The sequence below is a fragment of the Rhipicephalus sanguineus genome, chromosome 9 (genome assembly GCF_013339695.2).
Source record: "Rhipicephalus sanguineus isolate Rsan-2018 chromosome 9, BIME_Rsan_1.4, whole genome shotgun sequence".
Taxonomy (NCBI): Eukaryota; Metazoa; Arthropoda; class Arachnida; order Ixodida; family Ixodidae; genus Rhipicephalus; species Rhipicephalus sanguineus.
In genome coordinates this window covers 71,054,670-71,078,561 of record NC_051184.2, presented here as the reverse complement: position 1 = coordinate 71,078,561, position 23,892 = coordinate 71,054,670, and positions in this window count along the sequence as shown.

Genomic DNA, 23,892 nt, shown 5'->3' with positions numbered 1-23,892 from the left:
CCTCCCAGCAAAACACATTGCGTCTTATTTTATAGGACACATTTGATGACTGCAGTACGTCGCGAGACAAGTCGGATATTCTAACAATCAACACGTATAAGGGTTATGCAGAAAATATCGAAAAATTATCGGCTATATAATTTATCAGCTGAACGCATATACCGGCATTCTGAAAAGAGGGATGCTGTTGGAGACATGTGCTGCTTACTTCTTGGTGTAATTTCATAAGGATAACTTGTCTTTGAATTACGTAGCTTTGTTTTAAAATCTGTCAGTATGGAAGTATGTATTTTTATGCGCAGCCGGCAAAAGTTTACACTAGGTGACAGGACAGCTACCTTTAGTGTCTTCCAGCACGCTGTGCGTTCGGGATTCCGTTTTCGAAGGAGTCAACGTTAAACTTGTGTTCTCAAAGCTGGCACAGACAGGATAATCCTCTGCTAGCTCCATCCCTCCCCTGAGGTAATGGCTTACAAAGAATTGGTTCTCGCACGTGCCAGCTAAACATTTGGACAGCCGTACCTTTGCTCGATCAGCATTCAAAGCGCGCACGAAATGAACTGTTCGCTGGGAGGTACTTACGTAACGAAACCACCGAGCAATTGGGAGGGGGCTATGCAATGTCGCCGACATCCCCATGGGACATTTTTCTCGCTCACCGCCATCTGGTACCGAAGCGCGACCGAGAGGACATGAAGTGAGCCTTTTGTTCGCATCGCCGGCAACACCGCACCCCGTGCTATACCTTTGACAGCTGGACGGGCGTTGACGCCAAATACACTCAGGCTAAAATCAATGCTTCGCATTTAGAGGGTCGGCAGCCGCATTCCCGTATTGTATGTCGACAGCGTCCCGCAAGCGCGTTACGCAAGAGAGGAAAGCATCGAGCAGCGTTGGAAGAACATTAGACCGCAACAGTGCCAAAGATAAGAATACCCGTTTGCTTGTCTTGTTTCATATACGTACAGTCGTGAACAGTGTGAAAGAGAACGCTGAAATTACCTTCAAGTTGTCCGCGACTAAACGCAGTTTTCCGAGCGCAAGAGTGTTTGCAACGCTAGGCATACAATTGGAAAATTAAGTTTTTCAAATCAATCCGACAGATTCGTATGCGCACATGACGAGTAACGGTTGCTTAAACACGAACTCGGTGTTCCATTTCACAATGCTCACGACTTCACGTACAGCAAATGATGTCGCGATAGAAATCGGACGAGCGGCCGCGCGAGGCCGACGCTTGGCGCGATTGGCGTGGATTTCTCAATTTGAACAGCTCAACGCAACTGCGCGAGCCGCATATATGGAACAAGGTAGACACCACTTGCTTTTGCCGATGTTCCATCTGCCAAGATGACGCTCGTGTTAAGCCGAGAACAGATGAGTAACCCTAAAGCAAGTAGCGTTACCTGACGTAGAAATTAGGCTTACAGTCCAAAGACCGCATTCACAAAAACCCTTACACTAGTGTTCGTAAGAGAAATTTTAATCCGTCCTGTCACTGTACATATCATTTACCAGTTTACGTATTATCAAACGAATGAATAAATCCACTGATACGAAGTGCTGAACAGAAGGTTGGGGGATCGATTCCAGGCCGTGGCGGCCTCATCTCGATGGAGGCGAAATGGTAGAGACCCGTGTACATAGATTTAGGTGCGCTTTAAAGAACACCAGAGGGTCAAAATTTCAGGAGGCCCCTAGAACGGCGTCCCTCATGATTGTATCTTGGTTTCGGGACGTAAAGCTCCAAGAAATATTATTATTATTATTATTATTATTATTATTATTATTATTATTATTATTATTATTATTATTATTATTATTATTATTATTATTATTATTATTACAAGATAACCATAGTAGCGGACGCAGTAGCCTACTGACCCAAGCAAATGCGACCAATCATGGACCAATCACATAGATCACATGGACACAAAAAGCATTGAACGAATTCCGAAGTATATCATTATCACGTCACTTCCTCAGATTTCACCGAGAGCTCGCATATGGCACCGGTATCCACTTGAGAAGTCGACCTGTCCGGCTTTTACGTAACAAACATCGGTCTGGCGTCAATCGCAAATTCAATAGTCAATACCGTCAGGCGTGAACGCGACTGGAGCTGAACATGACTGACTGTGAATAACGCACACTCGTGGAGTAAATTCTGGCTACAAATGTAAGCGCTTGATTAAAACAGATACTCCGACTTAACACAACAAAATATAACAAAAAAACTACACAGACGTTTCGCCACTTATGCGGGTGGCATCTTCAGTATGAACTGGCACCGAATGAGCGAAGGTATCCCAGTCTGTTTCTAGTCTCGTATGTCTCTGTACACATCCGGTAGGGGGCCACGGTTGCTGTTGCACGCCGACCTGTCACGGCGGATGAACCACGACTCGAGAAGCTTTCTCTTGCCCCACCTTTGTTCCCGAGCCAGCGTCGTCGCATTACTGAAGTCGAAGGCATGCCCCGTCGTCCAGCAGTGTTCGACGAGTTTGCTCTTGGAATGCGTGGCATTGGTGGCTTTGGCGACGACCCCTTTGTGCTCTCTGAACCTCGTTGACCGCTTCCTGCCTGTTTCGCCGATGTATGTGGCGTCGCAGGCCCCGCACGGTACCTTGTATACGACCCCGCTCTTATCGTTCGCAGAGGTGCGGTCTTTAGGCTTAGTGAACACGTTTCCCAAGGTACACTGAGGTCTGAAAACGTTTTTAATGCCCAGCGGACGAAGTGCTCTCCGAACAGAGTCTGACACGCCATGGACGTAAGGAATGGAAACAATGGATGTTGTGTTTTCTCGTGCCGCACTTCTTGTTCCCCCTCGCATACGTCTCATGGTGTCGTTGATAAACGTCCTCGGATAATGCCTTTGCTCCAACGCATCGACCACATTTTCCATCTTATGTCGCCGCAAGTGCTGATCAGAACACACAGTATCGCAACGTGACAAGAACGTCCTCACGACGGACCGTTTGTGCTCGGCCGGGTGATGTGAGTGGAAGGACAAAAAGCCTTCGGTATCGCATTGTTTCCGGTACACTGTTGTTTCCACCCCGCCATTACAAGCCCTGCGGACAAGTATATCCAAAAATGGCAAGGCATTATCCTTCTCTACTACATAGGTAAACTTAATGGCAGGATGTACGCCGTTCAGTGCCTCATGGAAAGCAACCAGATTTGCCCTCTTCAGGATGACGAAAGTGTCATCAACGTACCTACGGTATAGTTTCAGCTGAAAAGGTAGAACTATAGTGTACGATTATTCTAGTACACTATAGGTAGAACCTCCAGCGCCCGTGTTTCGACGTGCTCCATCACTAAGTTGGCCATGGTGACAGAGACTGGACTTCCCATAGGGCAACCTTCAATTTGGTGGTAAACTCTGTTGTTGAAACTGAAGTACGTTTATTTCAGGCAAAACCGCAACAAAATTACGATGTCCTCCACCGACATCGACGTACGACTTTGCAAATTCCCATCTTCTTTCAAACGGGCCTCCGCAACCTCAGTTGCCAGAACAACAGGAACATTTGTGAATAAAGAAACAACATCAAACGATACCATCACATCATCATCATCAAGCTGCTGTGTACGCATTACAGTCACAAATTCCCGAGAGTTTTTGACTGACCGGCCATTGTTCTCGGTTAACGGTCTCAACAACCCAACCAGAAACTTTGACAAGTTATAAGTTGGTGACCCAACGAAGGACACGATAGGGCGAAGAGGACAGCCCTCCTTGTGAACCTTGGGCAGCCCATAAATTGTTGGCGTGGCCGTATACAAGGTACAAGCGGGGTTGTATACAAGGTACCGTGCGGGGACTGCGACGCCACATACATCGGCGAAACAGGCAGGAAACGGTCAACGAGGTTCAGAGAGCACAAAGGGGACGTCGCCAAAGCCACCAATGCCACGCATTCCAAGAGCGAACTCGTCGAACACTGCTGGACGACGGGGCATGCCTTCGACTTCAGTAATGCGACGACGCTGGCTCGGGAACAAAGGTGGGGCAAGAGAAAGCTTCTCGAGTCGTGGTTCATCCGCCCTGACAGGTCGGCGTGCAACAGCAACCGTGGCCCCCTACCGGATGTGTACAGAGACATACGAGACTAGAAATAGACTGGGTATACCTTCGCTCATTCGGTGCCAGTTCATACTGGAGATGCCACCCGCATAGGTGGCGAAACGTCTGTGTAGTTTTTTGTTATATTTTGTTGTGTTAAGTCGGAGTATCTGTTTTAATCATGAAGTCTCCCGGCTTTTGGAACATTTTTGCAAATGTAAGCGCATTGTGCATACTTGCGAAAGAAAAAAGACGAACTTATTTCCTGTTCAACTCTGAATATCTGACACAATATATTTCGCATTGCGAAAGGCGGAGTGCTTCTTGGGTTTCTGCACTTTGTGATAAATATTATTTTATATAATAACTATTTCTCCGTAACGGATATTGTTGTAGCCCTCTCGTTGCCTTATACATGGTCGTCGTATAAAACTTCGTTGCTTCCGTCAGCGGTCTATAGTCCAGCCAGTCATATGCTTCAAGACCTTTCGACATCGTGCAGTTGATTCACGGTAACTAAAGGAACCACATCGTTTTCATTTATTGCTGTTCGTAGAGGTTTTTGTACGGATGTTCCTCTGGCAGCAAACACAGAAAAGGCGCCCCAAGAGGTTTGACAAGGTGATGCATGCGCACAGGAGGGGGGGGGGGGGCAGAGCGGGGAGAAGGGGCGCCCTCACCCTTATTTATCTAACGGTGCGCCATGTCTACCCCATAGCCCTACTGAGTCGGACCAATCCCGTCGTTGTTTAAACTGCCTGCTCATGGCAACGCAGTTTCTTCTTTTTTTTTTTTGGCAATATTGAAGCCCAGGCACCCCCCCCCCCCCCCGATTTTGCGTTCCAAGAACTGTTTACTTACAATTTTTACCCTCGGAAGGCCGGGAACCAAAAGCAGGTCGTTGTGAGAATTACGTCATTGCTGCATTTTCATCTTTTGCATCCTTTGCGAAGCTTCTTTTCATTCGGGCTCGACCAGTGGGAGAGGACTGGGGGGGGGGGGGGGGGGGGGGAGGGTAGAATGCGGTGAAACTTGGTTCTCCCTAAAGGAGGACCCTGCCCACGCAAATGATTGCAAGAGTCTTTTCGAACTCTCGTTGCGTTTTTATCGTCCTGCATTTTCAGGGAACGTCATAGCGGCTTCGATTCCTATCCTTGTTCGTGTCTAACAACCTTGCTGTCGGCCACAATCAACCAAATTACTTAACGCCGTGCTACTTCAGAACCGACCCGTTTATTTACTGTGTCTTTCATACAGCAATAGGAGGAGGTAGCAGTCCAAGACTTGCTCCAAACATATTGAGCAATCTTTCTTAGATATTATCTGAGTTTCTCATTTTGCATATCCAAAAGCGAAGTCGCATATTTTTCACTGTTTTCTTTTATTTGCCCACCCTACTTAAGCCCATGTGAGGCCTCAGATGTGTAACTGAGAAATAAGTAGATATTAGGTAAAAATAAATGAATAAATACCCTGTGTAATGTTGTGATATCAATGTTCAAGGAAAACTTTTGCGAAAGGGTGAACTAGGGGACGAGGGATTGGCAGTGTATACGTGTATGCTGAAAGTGTCAGCCTTGCGATTAAGGTGCGGTAAATTTCCGACGTGCCTCGCGAAGATGCACGCTTCGTAGAAACCTAAGCAAAATCAGGCAGCGTCCCCATTACGCTGCTCCCAGAAAAAACGAACTGTTCTGCACAAAGCTTCAGAAAACTCTCCTTCTCTCACACTGTTTAAGAACTTGTTCCTCTCAAAACGCAGAATGTAGAATAAGTACATTTTTAAAAAGCAGTGATAAGAGGCCGGCAGGCAGATTAAACGCGAGCCGGCTTGGCTATCAAACTCTGGAGTCGGGAAAAACACGCCGAAGAGATGAGATGGAGGAGATAATAAAAGCTGAAATCACGCACGCACGCTAAGTGATCGAGCGCTCGAGGAAAGTAAAAAGTTACGGAACGCAAATTTTAACAGAGAAAATGCCTGAGAGGCAATCAATCTCCCGTTTGCTACTTTGTCGTGACTAAGCAAAAAAAGAAATGTTTGAGCCTGGATCACAGTCGTTATAATTACCTCCCTCAGCTTGAGCTCGCTTCTCGCTTCTATCCTGTGTCTTTACCGTATTCTTTTTAGAGCCTAGGATGCAAGGAAATATTGTTAATTGAGGGGCATCTCCGTTGATGCTGGCTGTATGTAGTATCACGCAGCTGTGTGCTTCATTATTTCTTGAAAGGCGGTGGAAGAAGTTAGGCAGTGAAATCTCGGAGCCAATTTGTGCACTGTTTGGAAAAGATGTCGGCACTATACGCTCCTTGCTTGTGACGCTCGCAATTAACCTCCCGTTCCCGTCTTTTAAGAAGATGGCTGACTGCCTCATTAGGCAGGAATTGTCCGCTAGGGGTATCAGAATCGTTTTCCATGGATGGAAGCACCGACTCCGTGAATAGGTTCCGTGATTCCGCACTTGTCGTGAATAGTTGCACATCATTGTAACTAAGTCCTATTGTTTTGCTGCCGGAATAATTTAACAAAAATTAACAGTGTTACTTTAGCTAACGCTAAAGATATAACAGGCGAAAGCCTATGATATGCAAGGTAGTCTTCATTCACATGAATCACTCTTCGATTCGAATGGTTCATCTTAATGTACATTCATTCACACTTGAGTTACTTGATTCACTCTTTATTCAGACTTAATTCACGGGACTCATTCATAGTTCAAACTAAGTTCGCTTGATTCTCTTTAATGTTCAATTTAATTGGTACTTCTAATCAATTGGCATCGTTGCACTTGTATTTTAGGTCGCGAAAATTTTGGTACGATTCGTGTTCACGACACCGCGTGGCAATGCCGGGTGTTTTTATCAATGAACCACAGGGGGCTTTCACCTTAAATACTATTTGAGGACATAAGTGCGCCATATCCCTCAAAGATACCTACGGTGGACCCCAGCTAGCATTAATGAAGCTTAAGTATCACATATACCTGATGCAATGATAGCTATATAAAATAACTATATGGTGCTTGCTAATCTATCCCCCTAGGCCACCAACGCAACCTTAGGAACTATATCTTTTTTCTCAGTGTGTGTATGTGTGTAGTAGAGACTGGTATAAAGTGTGAGGCCTTGTGGGGAACGATGTAATACATTTAGGTCGTAAAGGTAATTTGCTTCATGACTCTCACACTATTCAATCCTTATGTCGTGCAGGAACTCTGGTGCCCCATTTTATAACCTAATGCATTAGTAAGGGTGGAGTAGGCTTTCGCCTGCGACACCCTTACTGTATTATCCTTAGTGCATCCTTAAGCGTTACCGAGAGTGCAGCATGATGCAGAATTTCATTTATCGCGTTTCTTTGTGGTATTCCCCATATAAATATGGTTAGATTAGATTCACCGGCAAACAATATTAACGAACATCAAAAGAACACTACGGAAGTATCACATCCTTCGTTAGCGCCGCCGATAATGACACTGCTTCTTTTCATTATAAAAAGGAAAATCGTGGCGGCTGAAATTCATTTATCGTTTATAAATCGCTTGGCGTCCAAGAATCATGGCCAGAAAATGCGATTCAGAATACGAAGTAACAAAACGCGATTGAAACGAATAGCACTTTGCTCTTCTAAAGTCAAGCTTGTGCTTTGTTAGCACTAAGGCGTGGAGACATGAATGCATTCTTTTGTGAACCACGCAAGTACGTAACGAATGCTTACAATCATACAGAAAAAGCTTCTTTCTGTAATGTGACGGCAGGCTTATAAATTGAATTTTGATTTTCGTCGAGTAAACTGCGGGTTCAGAGCTTAACCGTAACTGACTCATCAAAAACATTAAGGTTAACCAAGCCTTATTACATATAAAAAAGAAGCGCAATCAAATAGTCACACGGCAATTACACCAGCTAGTGCATCTGCGGAAAAAAATTCTGAAGTCCCCCATATATACACAAACCATGCCATGACAAACGCGGTGTTTAAATACGGTGTGCCGTGGCCGCTGAAACGCTAATTTCCAACTCGATTGTTCTGGTAAAGCAGGCGTCAACGACAGCTGCGCTTGGCGGAGTGTTGAAGAAAGCAATTTGAAAGAAGAGCCCAACTTTCCTACCTCGATGTTTCTTTAGCGATCGCGCATGCATAAAAAAAAAAACACTGCCATAATCACTCCGCACAATTCACTGCCAATGCTTCAGCATCAAAGTGCACCCAGAAAAAAAATTAAGCGCCGCCATCTCGAACATCTGCAGTATTAGACGTCATGAAATATGACTGAAATTATGCCTCGTCACTGAAATATGACTGAAATCATGAACACAATGAATGAAAATATTTCTTAGCATTTAATGAGGCGAAAGCCTTAGATGTCTCATCAACGCAAAAAGTGACCGTCAGCGTCACCACGTGTGTTGCAAAAACGAAAAAAATGACGTCTTCATCGTATGACGTCATTATGACGTCACCGGTCGCCAAAGTTTGTGACGTCATCATTGCGTCACTGTGGCGTTACAAAACGTGACGTAATCACTACGCATTTCTTGCTCAAATATGAATCGATCCCGAAGGCAAAAGCAGGCTCTCGCCGTCTAGTCGCCTTCGGCAAATGCATCATGGACAGTGTAACACTTTTTTTTACGCTACAAGGCTTTCAGAGTCGATCTGAAATGGAAGGCGCTCTTAAATGGAGTGTTGTGTTCACGTCAATATAAATGGCCTCTTCCGTTAGCGTATAGAAAGACAGAACAGTAATAAAGACGGAAAAACGAAACTACCGGACGTGGGCAGTCTTAAGCGGACAAAGATGTAACTGACTAACGAGCAGCGCAAATAGCGGGTAGTGAATACGACCCGATTACTGCATTGCTACCGATAGATCCATTAAGGACTTGTTTGGCTGTTCAATATAGGTGGTAATTAAGTATTGTTCAATATATTTATTTTTGTAAGAAATATTACCGATGTCTGGCACGAGGTCTTGGGCAGGAGTTGGCCACTTAATGAGAGCAGAGATGAAACAGCATAAGTAATGAAAACGTAGCGCGAAAACAAGGCATGAATGCAATTAAGAGAAAGGAAGATATTCAAATATGTTCTGAGTACTGGCCCATGAAGTAAAGGTAAAGTGTTACCTTTTGAGAAGCATACAAGAAAAGAGAACTAGATTTGCACTGACAATGGTACACAAAACAGACAATGATAAAATTTGGTCACTCACGTACACATTGCACGACACCATACATTTCATCTGTCTTGTCAAGACGGGACATCGGGGGGCGCCGAAGAGTAAATATAGGTTGCTTTTCATTCGCGAACGCATATTTTATGTAAACTATTTCCCTTGTTAAAAATTACATTCTCATCAGTTTCCTCGGCGAAGTTCGCTGCTGGTCTCTGTCGATTCATTACCAAGTAAAATGTTTCAATTCCGAAGACGATACCATGTATGAGTCGGAAGACATGAAAGATACATTAGATTGTGCTTAGAGTAATTCGAGAGTATTTCAAAGCAGTGGACTCTGTCATTGGCAATCATTATTCTGAGTTTTGTTTAACAATCAAATTTTGTGAGTTAGACTTGACGCCACGATCCGTCTCAGGTGGATCACGACGTTTTCCTCTTTATTTATTCAATACTGCAAACATTGTACTTCTCCAAGCAGGGTGAGTAAAAGATCAACAAAGTGAATATAAACGAAGTTAATAAAGTTTCAAAGCATAGAGGCTTGGCGAATGGCAATAAAGAACTGTTCCAGTCATCTTCGGTGCGAGGAAAAAAGAACCTAAGAAAACTAGTTCGCGCAAAATGTGGCGTCGGTGAATTAGGATGATGGTGACCAGTATTCGTTGATGTTCTCATCGTATCTATTAAGCTTCCCAGCCAGAAACTATTCCCGACTATGCTCACACTATAAAACTATTCGTGATACTAAATGTATCGGAAGTGTTGCATGCACATGCTTTTTACATGTGCAACACTCTTACATATGTTAATGTCTCTGAGTACGCCATGTAAAATGTGAAATTCACTGCGCTTCTTCTGTCCTCTTCCTGTTAAGTGCAGCCTTACTAATAATTGTTGGAGTCTTACGTCCCAAATCAAGACATGGTTATGAGAGACGCCGTAGTGGAGGGCTACGGAAATTTCGACAACCCGGGGTTCTGTAACATCAACCATGGCTTTGGCGTTGTGTGTGCAAGCCGCGGCCACTTCCTCTCAACTTGTTTGCGCAGTTTCTCGCAGGAAGTTTATATAAAATTAAGCTCAAATCAATTTAACAGCTACCTCAGCTCGTACATCAAGCACAGCTCTCGGGGGAAAAAAACGTATCAAATAACAGGTGTACAATTCACAAGCTTACCGCGAAACATTTACTATATTCTTTTCATATTTCGCGGTCTCTCGAAGAACGGATGAACGGGCAGCAGCAAGCAACTCCAACAGGCTTGGTCATTACCTCGTATGTGTCCTTTACTGATTTCTTTTTTTCATTTTTTGTGTTTGTCGGTCGCGTTCCAGGCAAGCCATACTCAGAAGCGAAGCTTGTTTGGCGACAACCGCGTGTACCGAGCCATGAACGTCCGCGAGGCAAATGATCCCGCGCGTTAGCGCTCACATCCGACGGAGCTCGGGTTTGAATGTGGTGGTGGTCGCCGCTCGTTTTCCCGGCGGGACCCAATTCACGGTCTGTTGAATCGTTCCTGGTCACGGTTCGGGCGTCACGGTGAAACGCGCAGAGACCCATTTGTCTCCGACCGCAACGATGAATTTGCGCTTTCGCGGCTAGGATTGCTGCTTGATACCAAGTGGCACTCGCGGTGTAATGACAGACCACGTGTACGGAAAACGCGACATACCTGACCGACACAAAACAACGAAGCCGGAAATCTGTGCTATCATATTGGTTTTATGTTCAAATGAATGATGATAAAAGGTGCATACGGTTAGTGGTCCCATACATTAAAACATGTCACTCGGTCACTTATCTAGTTGCCTAAGACTATCCGAAGGCGAAAGCCACCATTTTGTTCGCAGTCTACTCTATTGTAGTCGAATGCATAAGGAACAACGTGACCTTTTTTCTTTAGAAATGCACACTTTTTCCCTCGGCAATCTCCTGCAAGATCAGCTTACCTAACAATGTTCTGTGTGGTGATATCGAGGAATATTTTTCTTATGAAAGTTTCAGATCATTCATGTCTATTCATCATCAGCCTGTTCCATGTTCATTGCAGGATGAAGGCCTCACGCGATGATATCCAATTTCCAATCGAACCTTGGCTTGTGCGAGATAATTCAATTTGATTCCTGCGAACGTCCTAATTAGTCAACATTCTTGTTCATGATTGCAGCTGTAGCTGGATAATGATTAAAGGTTCTGTGGGCGACGATAGGAGTTAAGCGGAGAATCCCAGTGAGCAAGCGTGGCATTATGCGCAATGTGACGAAGTTCTCTAGCAGCGTCTACTCTTGACAAGGGGTCATCCAAGATTTCTGGACGAGACGCTACAATGCTGTGCCGGTTGTGGATCATCGGTGTAGCGTTTATCAACTCATTCAGCCATCGCATTGGCATGGCAGATTCATCCATGCGCGAAAGCTGCAACTGTATAGAGACTATTGAACATCTCTTGTGCCACTGTGCCCAATTTGATGAAGATCACCGGACTCTCCAGTGTGCGTTGAATAGGCTCGATCATCGGCCCTTTAATGAAGGAAAGATCTTGGGAGCCTGGTCGCGCACCGCATCAGCCGAGGAGGCCACACGAGTCCTCCTGCGGTATTTGAATGCAACTTCATTGAGCGACCGCCTGTGAAACTCGGCACTGTGTGTGTCATGTGAAATGTGTGTATCCTTCTCTCTCTCTCTTTTACTCTCTTATTCCCCCTCTCCATGTGTAGGGTAGCAAACTGGACGCATAGTCTAGTTAACCTTCCTGCCTTTCCTACATTCCTTCTCTCTCTCTCTGTTCATGGTTGCCTGTCTTGTTTCACCTCTGTATCCATTCCTGCTGGGACCGGTTGAGCCTGCGTTATGCTGAAATAACAACAAAAGCTTGGAGGACGCGTGCGCTTCGCCTTCAAGAGCAGAAGGCGATTGCGTATTCGGGCCCCGTGCGCATCGCCTTCTCAATTGCTAATCTGGTTTCGGTTCTCGGTGGATGCCTCAACCGCACCGCAAGAAAACGAACGTCTGTGCGCGTAACACTGGCCGTTTTAAACTATCCTATAGAATGCCCACTGCAATTACAGTGGCAAAGTGTCCGCTACGCCATAATTCTTCCATTTCGAACCAGCGAATGGCCCAATATGTGTCCGTAAGCCAACACGGAAACCTACGCAGCTGCTCACTTTGTTGATGCTTTTTTCTGATGACGATAATGATTAATTATGTCCGCACACTTTGTAATGAGTGGGCCTTCAAAACACCCACTCGTTGCGCAATCCACATGTTTTAACCCCTGGTGCGATTCTACGCTTCTGCCACGCAATATTACATGCTTTAACGAGACTTCTCCCACTACATGACATTCATATATTGTTTTTTCCTAATCATTTTGAGCAATTTTGTGGATCTATGCTAGAACACCTGCTTTCCATGGAGACGGCCTGGGCTCAATTCTCGCTTAAACCGGAGCTTTTTATTACTCATTTTATTTGCATCTTTCTCGATTTTTTGCTCCCAACCAAAGACATCGACGCCAACGCCGACACCGTAAATTTCTTCGAAACGATCTCTTTAACGCTATCGCGTTAATAAAATAAACATTTCACCTGAATTGAAAACTGAGTCGCCGCGACCACCACACGGTAGAGTAACCGAGAAACAATGTAGGGGAGCAGTTGCCTTGGGGAAGCGTCGTTGCTCCTAAAATAAAGACAACATATACGCCCTCGAAATGTATAAAAACAGATGAACAATAAATACAAGAGAATCTCTAATGAAGTGAGTTAAGTTAAAAGGAAATGTTGGCGCACAGAAAGAGAAAGGTCGGGATCAGCGTTACCGAGAGGTTTTAGAATTTTTTTTTTCAGCGTGCATTTTCACATTGATTGTACACAGTTTCGTGTCAATGCCATGAGTCTAATAACTGTACCTATATTACACGTTTTCGATGCGCGAGATATTACACTTACACGTTATCACTGATTCTACAATGTACAGTGCTGAGCGTGTGGCTGCTGGCGGTGAGGGCGAGGGGGTTCGTGATGCATGCTGACTGCATCCGGTAGACAACCGTTGAGTCTGTGGTTCTTGGTGGCGCCGTCGGAAGCCACATCCTCCGAGCATGGCGTTTCAATCGTCGAGAACTGTACCACGTCTCAGCGCTCGGTGATCACAACAATAGTCTCTGCGCCATCACACATGACCGAGATTTGGGGACAAGTGCACGTAGCGGCATCTCTCGCCGGTGGCCGCGGTGGCTGGCCGTAACTGAATGGGAAATAGGCGAGAAAAATTACATCTGACGAAAAAAAAGCTAGTTACCAAAAAGGACTCCCGATTCTATACAGCAGAGATTTACTTGAACATTCTCGTAAAATCGGAGTGCGGCACTGCAAATCGCGTGGCTTACCTGAGTGTTTATTACTTTACAATGCGTGCGGTCCCATGTGTTTCTACTGGGATGTGTTCAACTGTCCTGGGAAGCCACACGGTTTGTTGTGCGATACTGTAATTTTACCAAAACATTCCAGTGGGTGTCTTCTGTATGGAACTGCATGGGAGTCTTTTTCGGTAACTAGGCTTTTTTCGTCAGATATGATCTTTTTTCGCCTGTTTCCCATTCGGTTACGCCAGGACGCCGTCGCTGCCCCCAAGGGTTGGCGGCTCGTACAGATGTCCCCAAATCCTGGGAATTTGAACACCACGTGTCATCACGATTATCAAAAGGTTAGGATCTCAGAACACAAAGTATATACAGGCGAAGAAATTGACAGCATGTTTCGCTCTCTGTAAGATATGAAGGCGAAAGCCTACCGCATACACGGTAATGCACTAAGGTATACAATCGGGGGCAAGCGTTTCTGCAAGACATATCAAAGCACAGCTTGAGAGATGCGCAATGAATTACTGTGACTTTCTCGGTCGTTTATAATGTTCCTATCCTTCCACTAAAGCTTTCTGCACCTCACGCGATGTGGCGCTGCCTCCGAGATCGGCCCGCATTTGACCCCTACACGACGTCATTTGATGACGTCCTGTGACGCATAGGCGTGCGCAGGAGTTCTGCATTGCCGAGTTTCACCGCAACGAACAACCCCCCCCCCTTCCTCCTCGTTTGTAGAGTCTGAAAGATAACGATCTCCGCAATGGACGCAAAAATGAAAATGAAGAGATGACGTGTTTCTCACAAAAGCCTGCCATTCGTCTCCAGCTTTCCGAAGTAAAGGTGGGCAGTGAACAGTTCTTTGAAAGCCACATCAGAGGTCCTTGCTGGCCATTATCGTCAAAAAACATTCGTAGCCACAACTGCGCTCATTAAAAAATGACTTGACATGCGCGAATGAATAAAGATATGGGTCAAAATGGCGCCCCCCTCCCGTCAACCCTGTCTTAAACTGCTAGGGGACCGACCCCCCCCCCCCCCCACGGCCCCCCTCTGCGCACGCCTATGATGTGACGTCATGTAGTGACGTCACCAAGTGACTTCACGATGAAGTCGTGAGGACGTTACGTTAGTCGTGATGGAGTCATGATGGTGTCATACAATGACGTCATAATGTGACGTCGTCGTTACTTATAAGGTAACGTGGATTTCTGGACAGGGGTCGCCAAAGTCTCGCAGGGTCTCGCGAAATCTTTCTAAGTCTCGAGCAAGTCTCGCGGACAGGAGCGCCAACTTAAGGCTTTCTCCTTAAGTAGAAAAAAAATTGAGGGACGCTTAAGCTTCGCCTTTAAGAGTTGAACGCGATAGCGATATCCTGCCCCTAGTGCGCACTTCGAACACTACGAGTGTTTAACAAAATGCACGCAATAAGGTGTGTGCCTTATGTAATGGGTAGCATGATTTAAACCAGGAGCAATTATGCGCGAGAAACTTTTTCGAAGCTGCGATGCACCCACTACGTGGTCTTAAGGGAATACGCGCAGTAGTGTGTGTCCCTTTTGTAATGGGTTGCTGTCTTTAAACCACCAAGTCGTTATGATATTGACGTGGTGTGACACCCGATGGCAATGTACGCTTGTACCACGCAATAATACTGCCATATTACGTCTCGTACTGTGACACCTGTATACAGGACGCGTATTTTTGGGAAGCATGAAAGTTACTTTCAGTGCAGTTCCAAGCAGAGGCGTGGCTGTGTGGTAGAACACCTGCTTGCCACGCAGACGGCTTGGGTTCGATTCTCACTCGGACCCAACACTTTTATTATTTATTTTATTTGCAGCTTTTTCGATTTTTCGGTCACGGACAAGATGATGATTTTTTGCTCACAACCAACGGTGCCGGCGCCGACGCCAACGGCGGAATTTCTGCGATACGAGCTCTTTAACGCTATCGCGTTAAAACGGCAGTCGAACACACCGCAGCAAACGGGACGGAACGCATCCCACGCATCGTAATGGCAGATTCTGTTCGATAACAAAAAACGGAGATAAGAATAACGCACGAGAAGAAGACGGAACACAGAATATATCGGGGCTCGAAATTCAGCTCGGATGTCTTGAGAGAAACGGGAGGCGCCCCAATGATCCCGGTCACGTACGCGGTGCCAACTGTACGAGCACTTGGCTCGAGTACGTCATTCACGGCAAACCGAGAAGATGTGTCTGACAGGCAATATCCTCGTTGAGGGGCCTTATAACGCAGACACCTGAACTATACTCGAAGATTTACGGTAAAGCAGTCAGATGGCGCGGAAGAACCGCGCCGCTACATTATATAATTTTTTTATTAAATGTGTTTAAGGAGAGGTTGGTGCCTACACATGGCTCCGGCTACTCCTCTTCCCTTACTTATTAATTACCGTCACGAGCTTATAAATAAAAGTACACTCACTCAGGGCAATGTCCTTTTAAAAGGAATGTTCACACGTCATGCATAATGTCCCGGGATGAAAACAATGTTCACACACAAGACACATAAGAATCGTTCGCACTTTGCCGAAGAGTTCATCTCACACTCCTTTGTAGAATGCGCTCACATCACACAAGAGTCACTGGGCATTGCCCGCACTTTTGCTTGGTTAGTTCGAACGTTTATGGTTAACTAGAACGTCTATTCAGATATAAACACACGGAGAGAGAGAGAGATAAATAGATGAAAAAGAAAATAAACACACGAAAATATGTGGAGAAGTACTTGACGCGAACCTACCGTGATTTCTACTCGGTGATTTTGAAGTGTTCCTATTCCTTCACACTGCTATATTTTATGTTGTGTTTTATGTTGTAGAGCTGTACAGGGGAAGAGGGTGGGGGAGGCCTTTGTAATGCTTTTCAGTCTTTAGCCCTGCTTTTCCTGCTTCGTAACAAAAACAGCAACAGAAAATAAATGCCATTTCACTTTATAACTGTTATACATGACAGTGAATTTTCGAACTTCAATATGTTGCGGGAGTCTGGAAACTCTGACCACACCAAAAAGTCGTGATGTTTTTCTTTTCTTTTCTTTACGCATTCCGTAACTCAATAAACAGAGGCATGAACTCCTCTACACATCCGTCCTGCTTGTGTTCATTTCGTAGTTTGCAAGCCACATAAATCACCATGGTGTTAATTTAGCGCTAGAACATTGGAAAAAAGGAGGAACTTCTTTTTTTGTAATCTAGGGGTCACTGACACATACCTATATTTAGAACCACGTGAGAAATGAACGGATGAGTCAGGCATATGTCTCAGTAATATTTGCTCGACTTTACGTGATCCTGTGACACGTAAAATCGCCTGACACATCATCTCTTAGGTAACCGATGCATCGCTTTAATTTTGATCGTATTAGAGGTGCGACTAAGCTGGAGGTTCTATAGGCTATATATACGTTACGTAAGGCATAGGGGCGCCGCCATCTTGGAGTGTTAAACGAATGTTTTCTTATTTTTGTATCCCGTGACGCGAACTGATAAAGTCAGGAAACGCCGAATGCACCAACCCAACAGTTTTCATGTGTATACGCCCACCGTAACACTGTTCGCTTAGTTGTTCAAGATAAAACACGGCAAGGTTAACAACCCAGCATGGTGGCACTGAAACCCGTCCGTAAAATAGTCTATACGAAACAAGCCGGTGACGAAATAAATGGTCCATGAACCTCAGTTTGCCTAAATGACGCCGCTAAATATGCGCGCTATATTCGGTGTGGTTGAGTCGCGAAAAACTGCGCGATGCGTCATGTCATTCGAAGGACAGTAAATAATAAAAAAAATGTGGCACGAGCGTGAAATATTGCGCGCACTTTTATTCGGCGTATCGAAAGCTGAAACACATCTTCCTGAGTTTGTCTCCATTCTGAAATGTCACGCGTGTGAACGCGCTTTCATATTCCAAACTTTAAAGTCTGCTTTTTCAAGTTCGGCCGACAAAACGTCGCAAATAACAGTCCGCCGTGTATTCACCGCATGTTTTCGTAAATATTTCCTTTGAATTCGAGACTACTGCAATATAAACATACATATATATATTTTTTTACAATCTGGAATGCTGATCAAATATGCTGTACTTTTATATTATATAGCGCTCCAGCATTTAGCAAATATTTCTTTCATTTTTTTTGCGTGACGACCATACTATAAAACGGTTATGAGGAACTTTCTTATTGTTAAGTACCTCGGAGTTATGCCGGCTAATCCTGTTTACGCCATCACCACTTGACCGCCAGTGTTAATTGCATAATTTAAGCTCTCGAATCATATGTACTATCGTGAGCAATATGAGCTGGAACACTGAATTCAACTTTATTTACCGATTACTTGTAATCTGCTGACATGAACGTGACGTAATGAATTGCAATAGATACCTTTCCGCTCGAGCACTTGGTGTCATGAGCACTTTTGCGCTTGCCAACTGCGTTCAGCCGCTATGGCCTTTAAAAGGTCATTTCAGTGATCCATTTCATATTGCTCACGACTACACACGTCAAATAAGAGATCACTTTGAAGTCCTTTAATGCGCACGCACATAGAAGCACTCAGAGTTGACCTGTCGAACGAATAACATCGAGACGCGCACGTTCGACTGCTGAGCCGAAGGTCGCGGGTTCGATCCCGGCCGCGGAGGTCGCATTTTGATGGAGGCGAAATGCTATAGGCCCGTGTATTACTGTGCGATGTCAGTGCACGTTAAAGAACGTCCAATGGCCGAAGTTTACGAGGCCCTCCGCTACGGCGTGTCTCACATCGTGGTTTTGACCACGCAAAACTTGAGAAACTATTACCAAATATTAAACGCGCGCGTCGCAGCCAGGAGTCGAACTCCCGACCTCCTTTCCTATGCAGTATGCATAGTACAGCTTTCGGTTATTTGAGAAAATCCGATTTCGGAGATAACTCGGAGTATCAAACTCGGCATACGACTTTCGAAGTGTTCATCACGACGCCGGCAATCTGAGCGTCTAAAGCACTCTACGAGGCAAAATTTGATGGGAACCGCTCACTCGTTTCCTGCCCGGAAATGGACTTTCTTGTACCGCGTCCGCCCTACGAAAAAGCGGAAGAAAGCCTTTTTGATACGTTGCAAAAGATTAGACACGACACTAATCTCTACGGGTATAGTCTTAGCATCATCCAATCCTTTCTTTCGTTTTCGCTTCGACGTCCTCATGAAGCTGGCGAGCTCGTCTAATGTGGACGTACACTTATAAACCTGCCTCCGTCTTTCGCGACGTCCATTTTTCCCGCCCGAATCGGCGGTGCGCGGCCATATTTTCTACTTGATAATGTCAGATTTATTGCGCCTCTTCTTCTTCTTCGTGGGTCACACAGAGAACGTAAACCGATCCGCAGTTTCTGAGTGCAGGAAGCGGGGTGTCATCCATTTCTCTTTACGAACGGCGAAAGGGGACGCTCTGCTTTTAAGCCCCGTCAGAGTGGTGTATACCGGGCTTTGCTGTTGCTTTTTTCCTTCCTACATTACGTCTTCTTTTTTTCTCATCTCCCTAGATTTGATGGAGTGAGCACCTTTTCCTCATAAAAAGAAAAAAAAATGGACGTCTGCCGGAACTGCGAAATAATGCAGCGGTTCCAGCTTGTTCTTTTTCTACGTCTACCCGAGATATAAAAAATAAAAATAAATATGAAAGATGGAGCGATACATTTTGTCATGCTTCCGTCAAGCTTCCGCTACTGCGGCCCCTCGCGTTTCAGGCCTCATAGAAGCGAGCTAAGCCTACGAGCTTGTAGGAAGCAGCGGGAAACGGGAAAGCCATTAAAAGAAAAAAGAAAGAAAAAAATACAAGCTACTCAACGGGACCGGGCGAACGATGAGTCTCGTTCAAATGCAGGAAGTCGTCATCGCTGTCGTTCGAAAAAGCAAGAGTACATTTGTGCTTAGGGAACGAAATCAGCTTACCTCCCCTGCGGTATCTTTAGCGAATTACACCGAACATAATACAACAGCGGTGCATTGCTAGCGGATAGGGACGTTCAATGTACCCTTGGTCGGTCGCAAAGTCTCGTGCTTTAGAAGCTGTTGTGTTTTTCTTTGACTGCCAGATCTGTATAACCTCTAGTTACAACGGAGCTTCATTTCGCGTGGGAAAATCTTGTTCAAGCGGATTTATTTGACTGAAGTAGCAGTGAACGTTCGTTCAGCAGTGACGTTTGCTCAGCGTGTCAGTTTTGCTGTCAGCGTTTAAAGCTCTTTGAACGACACATATTTTTTGCGTCGACGCCCCTAGCTGCAGAAGCAACAATTTCTTGTCCTTCGCCTCGCACATACTTAGGGCTTAATGGTTACAACGCCCTCAAAAAAGAAAAAGAAAAGGCAGAAAAGCCGTTCTGATTTCGAAGCGTATGAAATTGATATCGTTCTACGTAGAGTTATTTGACCACCTTGCGATTGCAACACTGACGCGTTTATGCAGTACTAGTAGCTACAGCTTCCTTTGCCTGTAACTTGTAAGCTTGTTAAGAAGTAAAATTACAGGAAATAAAATTACAGCCCACCCAGGTAGGACAACTTGAAGAAAAATTGACGGCGATCGTAAGCCCTGACTTAGACGCCTAGTATGGGCACTTGCACCTCGGCGTAGCGGATCTCGGAGGCCTAGTAGATAGAAGCGCTTGGTTGAGATCAGCTCCGTTGAGATTTTGGGTGCAGTCCGCCGTACGACTATTTCGGTCGACAGACGCACCCGGCGGCACACTCGCCACGGGTTCCCACAGCGTGCGATGTGGTCACGTGGCTGCCGCGTCCGTCTCAAGACCACCGGCATTAAAAGCGCCCGCGGCCGGGATTTCATATCGACATGTGACGTCGGCGTGGAGGGCAAACCTTTCAGGCGATTCCGCACCTTGTGCCTCGTGTGTAATGCATTCTATCGCTACAAATGCGTTGATCATGTAACATTTGTAAGAAAGGGTGTTTCACATTTGTGTTTCTTTGCCTTGCAGCCTAAAGGGACACTAAACAGCAAAACGATTTTTCTCATATCAGTAAAGTACACTTTCGCGATACCAAAGACGTCGCGCTTGCTGCGAGGAGGCGCTTAGTAAGCGAGAAAACACGCAAAAACGAAATATGGGTGGCGACACCACGTTGAAGTTTCCGCACCATTCGCCGTGACGTCACATGTTTCGACGGTGCCTACTAGGGACTACGTAGTTCCTAATTGGTAAAAATGAAGTACATTGTCGTCTGAAGGGGCCATAGACTAACATACAAAGTTTGGGGCAATTTTGTTGAGCCAATGGCGCCAAAATACGATAAATACACATTGAAGTTCGTGACGTCACGCGGGAAGATTTCGGCACGAAATTTAAAAATGAAACTTTGAACTTGATTTTCTTCTCTATTATTAAACCTATGATGGCGAAATGAACGACATTAGAGTTCTCAGAGCAAAATTTATCGATCTAAACCGATTCATTATTTCTATTTAGAGTCCCTTTAATAGTAACCGCTTCTGTTTAAAAGCATATTTTGCCCTTATGGCTCACTCGGACTCATACTCACCAGAACTTTCCTCAACTGGACTCCCTCGGACTCAAGCGCACCAAAATATTGCTCATTCAGACTCACTCAAACTCAGACTCACGGCTCGATCTGAGTCTTGGTGAGTCTGAGTGAGTCGACTCATGAGTCTATCAGTGGATAATTAGCTTTTTCGACCATGATGTCAATGCTCTTTAACACCAATGTCTCGCATAATCGGTGGTGTACATGGCACCTTTTGATCGCGTACCTATACGAGTGATTGCGATCCAGTACGGACATCTTCTTTGAAAGAGATGGCACACACAAGATATTTTGAGCAAAAACTTCCCGCGAAAGGGAGGGGGGGGAGATCATGACATCTCCTCCCCCCCCCCCTTCTCCGTAGCTCAAGCCTGTGATCAATAAATTTTGAGCTGGCGTACGAACGCCAGTGCATTGAATTATGTGTGAGTACACATAAATGTGAGCCGACATAATGCTGATAGTAACGCGCAAATGTGGAACTCATTCAGACTCACGAAATGTATCTTGCGCTTAGGGCTCACTCGGACTCAAGCTCGCCAAATTATTACTCACCCGGACTCGCTCGGAATCAAACTCACGGCTCCATCTGAGTCTGAGTGAATCTGAGGGAGTCGACTCATGAGTGAGTTTGCCGAGCTATGGTTAGCGCTACTATATCTCCGGCTACTCTCTTTCAGAGATAATAGGATTCGCGCACATCACAGCGATAAAAAAGGTTAAATTAAAGAGTAGTTAAGGAGAGCTCATGTAAATGAGTCAAGCCATAACAATTATCCCGTATTCACGAAGTCCATTGACGTAGCGACACGAACAACAACAGAACAAATGCAATCCAGTCACATAACACTACAGTTAACATAAGATGTAATCACACGAACACCATGTATCCTGAAAATACCACTACACAACGTCCGATCTTGTAACAACACTAAAGTTGACAAAGTCTAGTAACCTAAATGTAAACATTTCGACAGAGATCTGGCTGCTTCGGTTAAAGATATTTACAAGCTGAAATAGCCACCAGCCACAGTTTTGAAGAGAACCCGACGTTTCGGGACCGGTTCGGTCCCTTTCTGAGGAGGTGACTGTGTGACGTCCGTTAACGTGTGCCTAACTCGAAGTACATGACAGTTTTTCACGTTTCGGCTCCATAGAAAAGCTACCGCCAGGACCCGGAATCGAACACGTGATTTCATACTCAGCTGTAGGCGGAACGCCCGTGTATAAGACAACGCCAAAGGACTACGGTTTATATGTCGTAGAGTTTCCTAAAATTAACTAGAGGGGACTCTGGCGCTGCGATTCGTTCAGCAACCATGGGAAGGATTGGTAGTACACGGATTTGCCTAGTCTTCGTGCTTACGGCTTCAAACGTACTTGTGGCTTTGTTTATTGCTATGTTTCGGTTTTCTTTCGGATAAAAGAATGGATCGTTGTGAACTTCGTGAGCAGATTTGAAATGGTGAGCCTAAAAAAGGTTAAAGTGGTGAAGTGGAACTACTGCCTTTTGCTAAACTTCGTTTTGCGACAAAGCGGATGAAGGCGACGCGGAGCCAAACGGAGCCGAAAGAACGAAGTTTAGGCAAATCCGTGTACTATCCATCATTCCCATGGTGGCTGAAGGGTCATGCGTGGCAGCTCCCATAGACACTAGCGCTAGAGTTCGCTCTAGTAAGTATAGTAGGATACTCTATGTTATATGTCGGTTCCCAATGTCCAGGACGGGAAGCGAATGTACACAAAGACACGCATAAAGCAGATCTCCGGAATTCTCCAATTTATTCTCAACATAGAATTCGAACAAAGTAACTGGATAGATTAAACTAAAATAGCCGTTGAATGAAACGACAATGCCGCGACTCTCATACGCTCGCCGCGACAGCTAGTGCGTAGCAGCGTACCTTCGAACAATGCCAAATGAAATCGCACGCGCGATCGTGGAAAACGTAGTCGCCACAGTCTCTCGCAAGCATCGTACGATGGCAAGCGCTACCGTATACTTCAGTAGGCGTCAAATCGGTTCGGAAGTGGGCCGGTATTGTGCCGGCCGACGGGCCGCTGCCTGCATACGCTTGCGCGAGGGACTCGTATGCAAATAAGATCTGTCGGGATATAAAGGGGAGCTAGTGAATTTCAAGAGACCCGGGGGAGGGGGGGGGGGGATTGCGCAAGTAACGTTTTGCAAGTAATATTAGGCGGCTACGGAAATATAGGGAGAGCTAGATTTTGCACCGACGGATATGAGAAGGAAAGGAAAATGAGCGTGTGGCTGTAGAAGACGAGGGGACCAGTGCGTGTAATTTCAACGGCGGACAAAACAAGGACAAAAATGGAGCTGCGGACTTCTTCTTTTTTTTTTTTTTTGTTGCACTGAGGGATAAGCTGAAATTCTGAAAAAATAAATTGAGTAATACATGAATCGACGAAACATCGCCGCCACCTCGCTTCGCTGTATGCTTGTTGGCCTAATACTCCTTAAAGCGTGCGGCGGTGCCTATACGCGGCATGCTGCGTTGCTGTTATGCGGGAAATGAAAGTTTACGAATACTGACTCATTTGGTGATGGATTTTTGAAGAAGTATTTGTTGGGGTAGTTAATTTCGCATCGCCGAAGATTCAAATCAGCGCGCTATGAGACCCGCAGAAAGAAAAACGGCGCCGGAGGAAGCACATGCGAAGAGGACAAGCGCGAACGA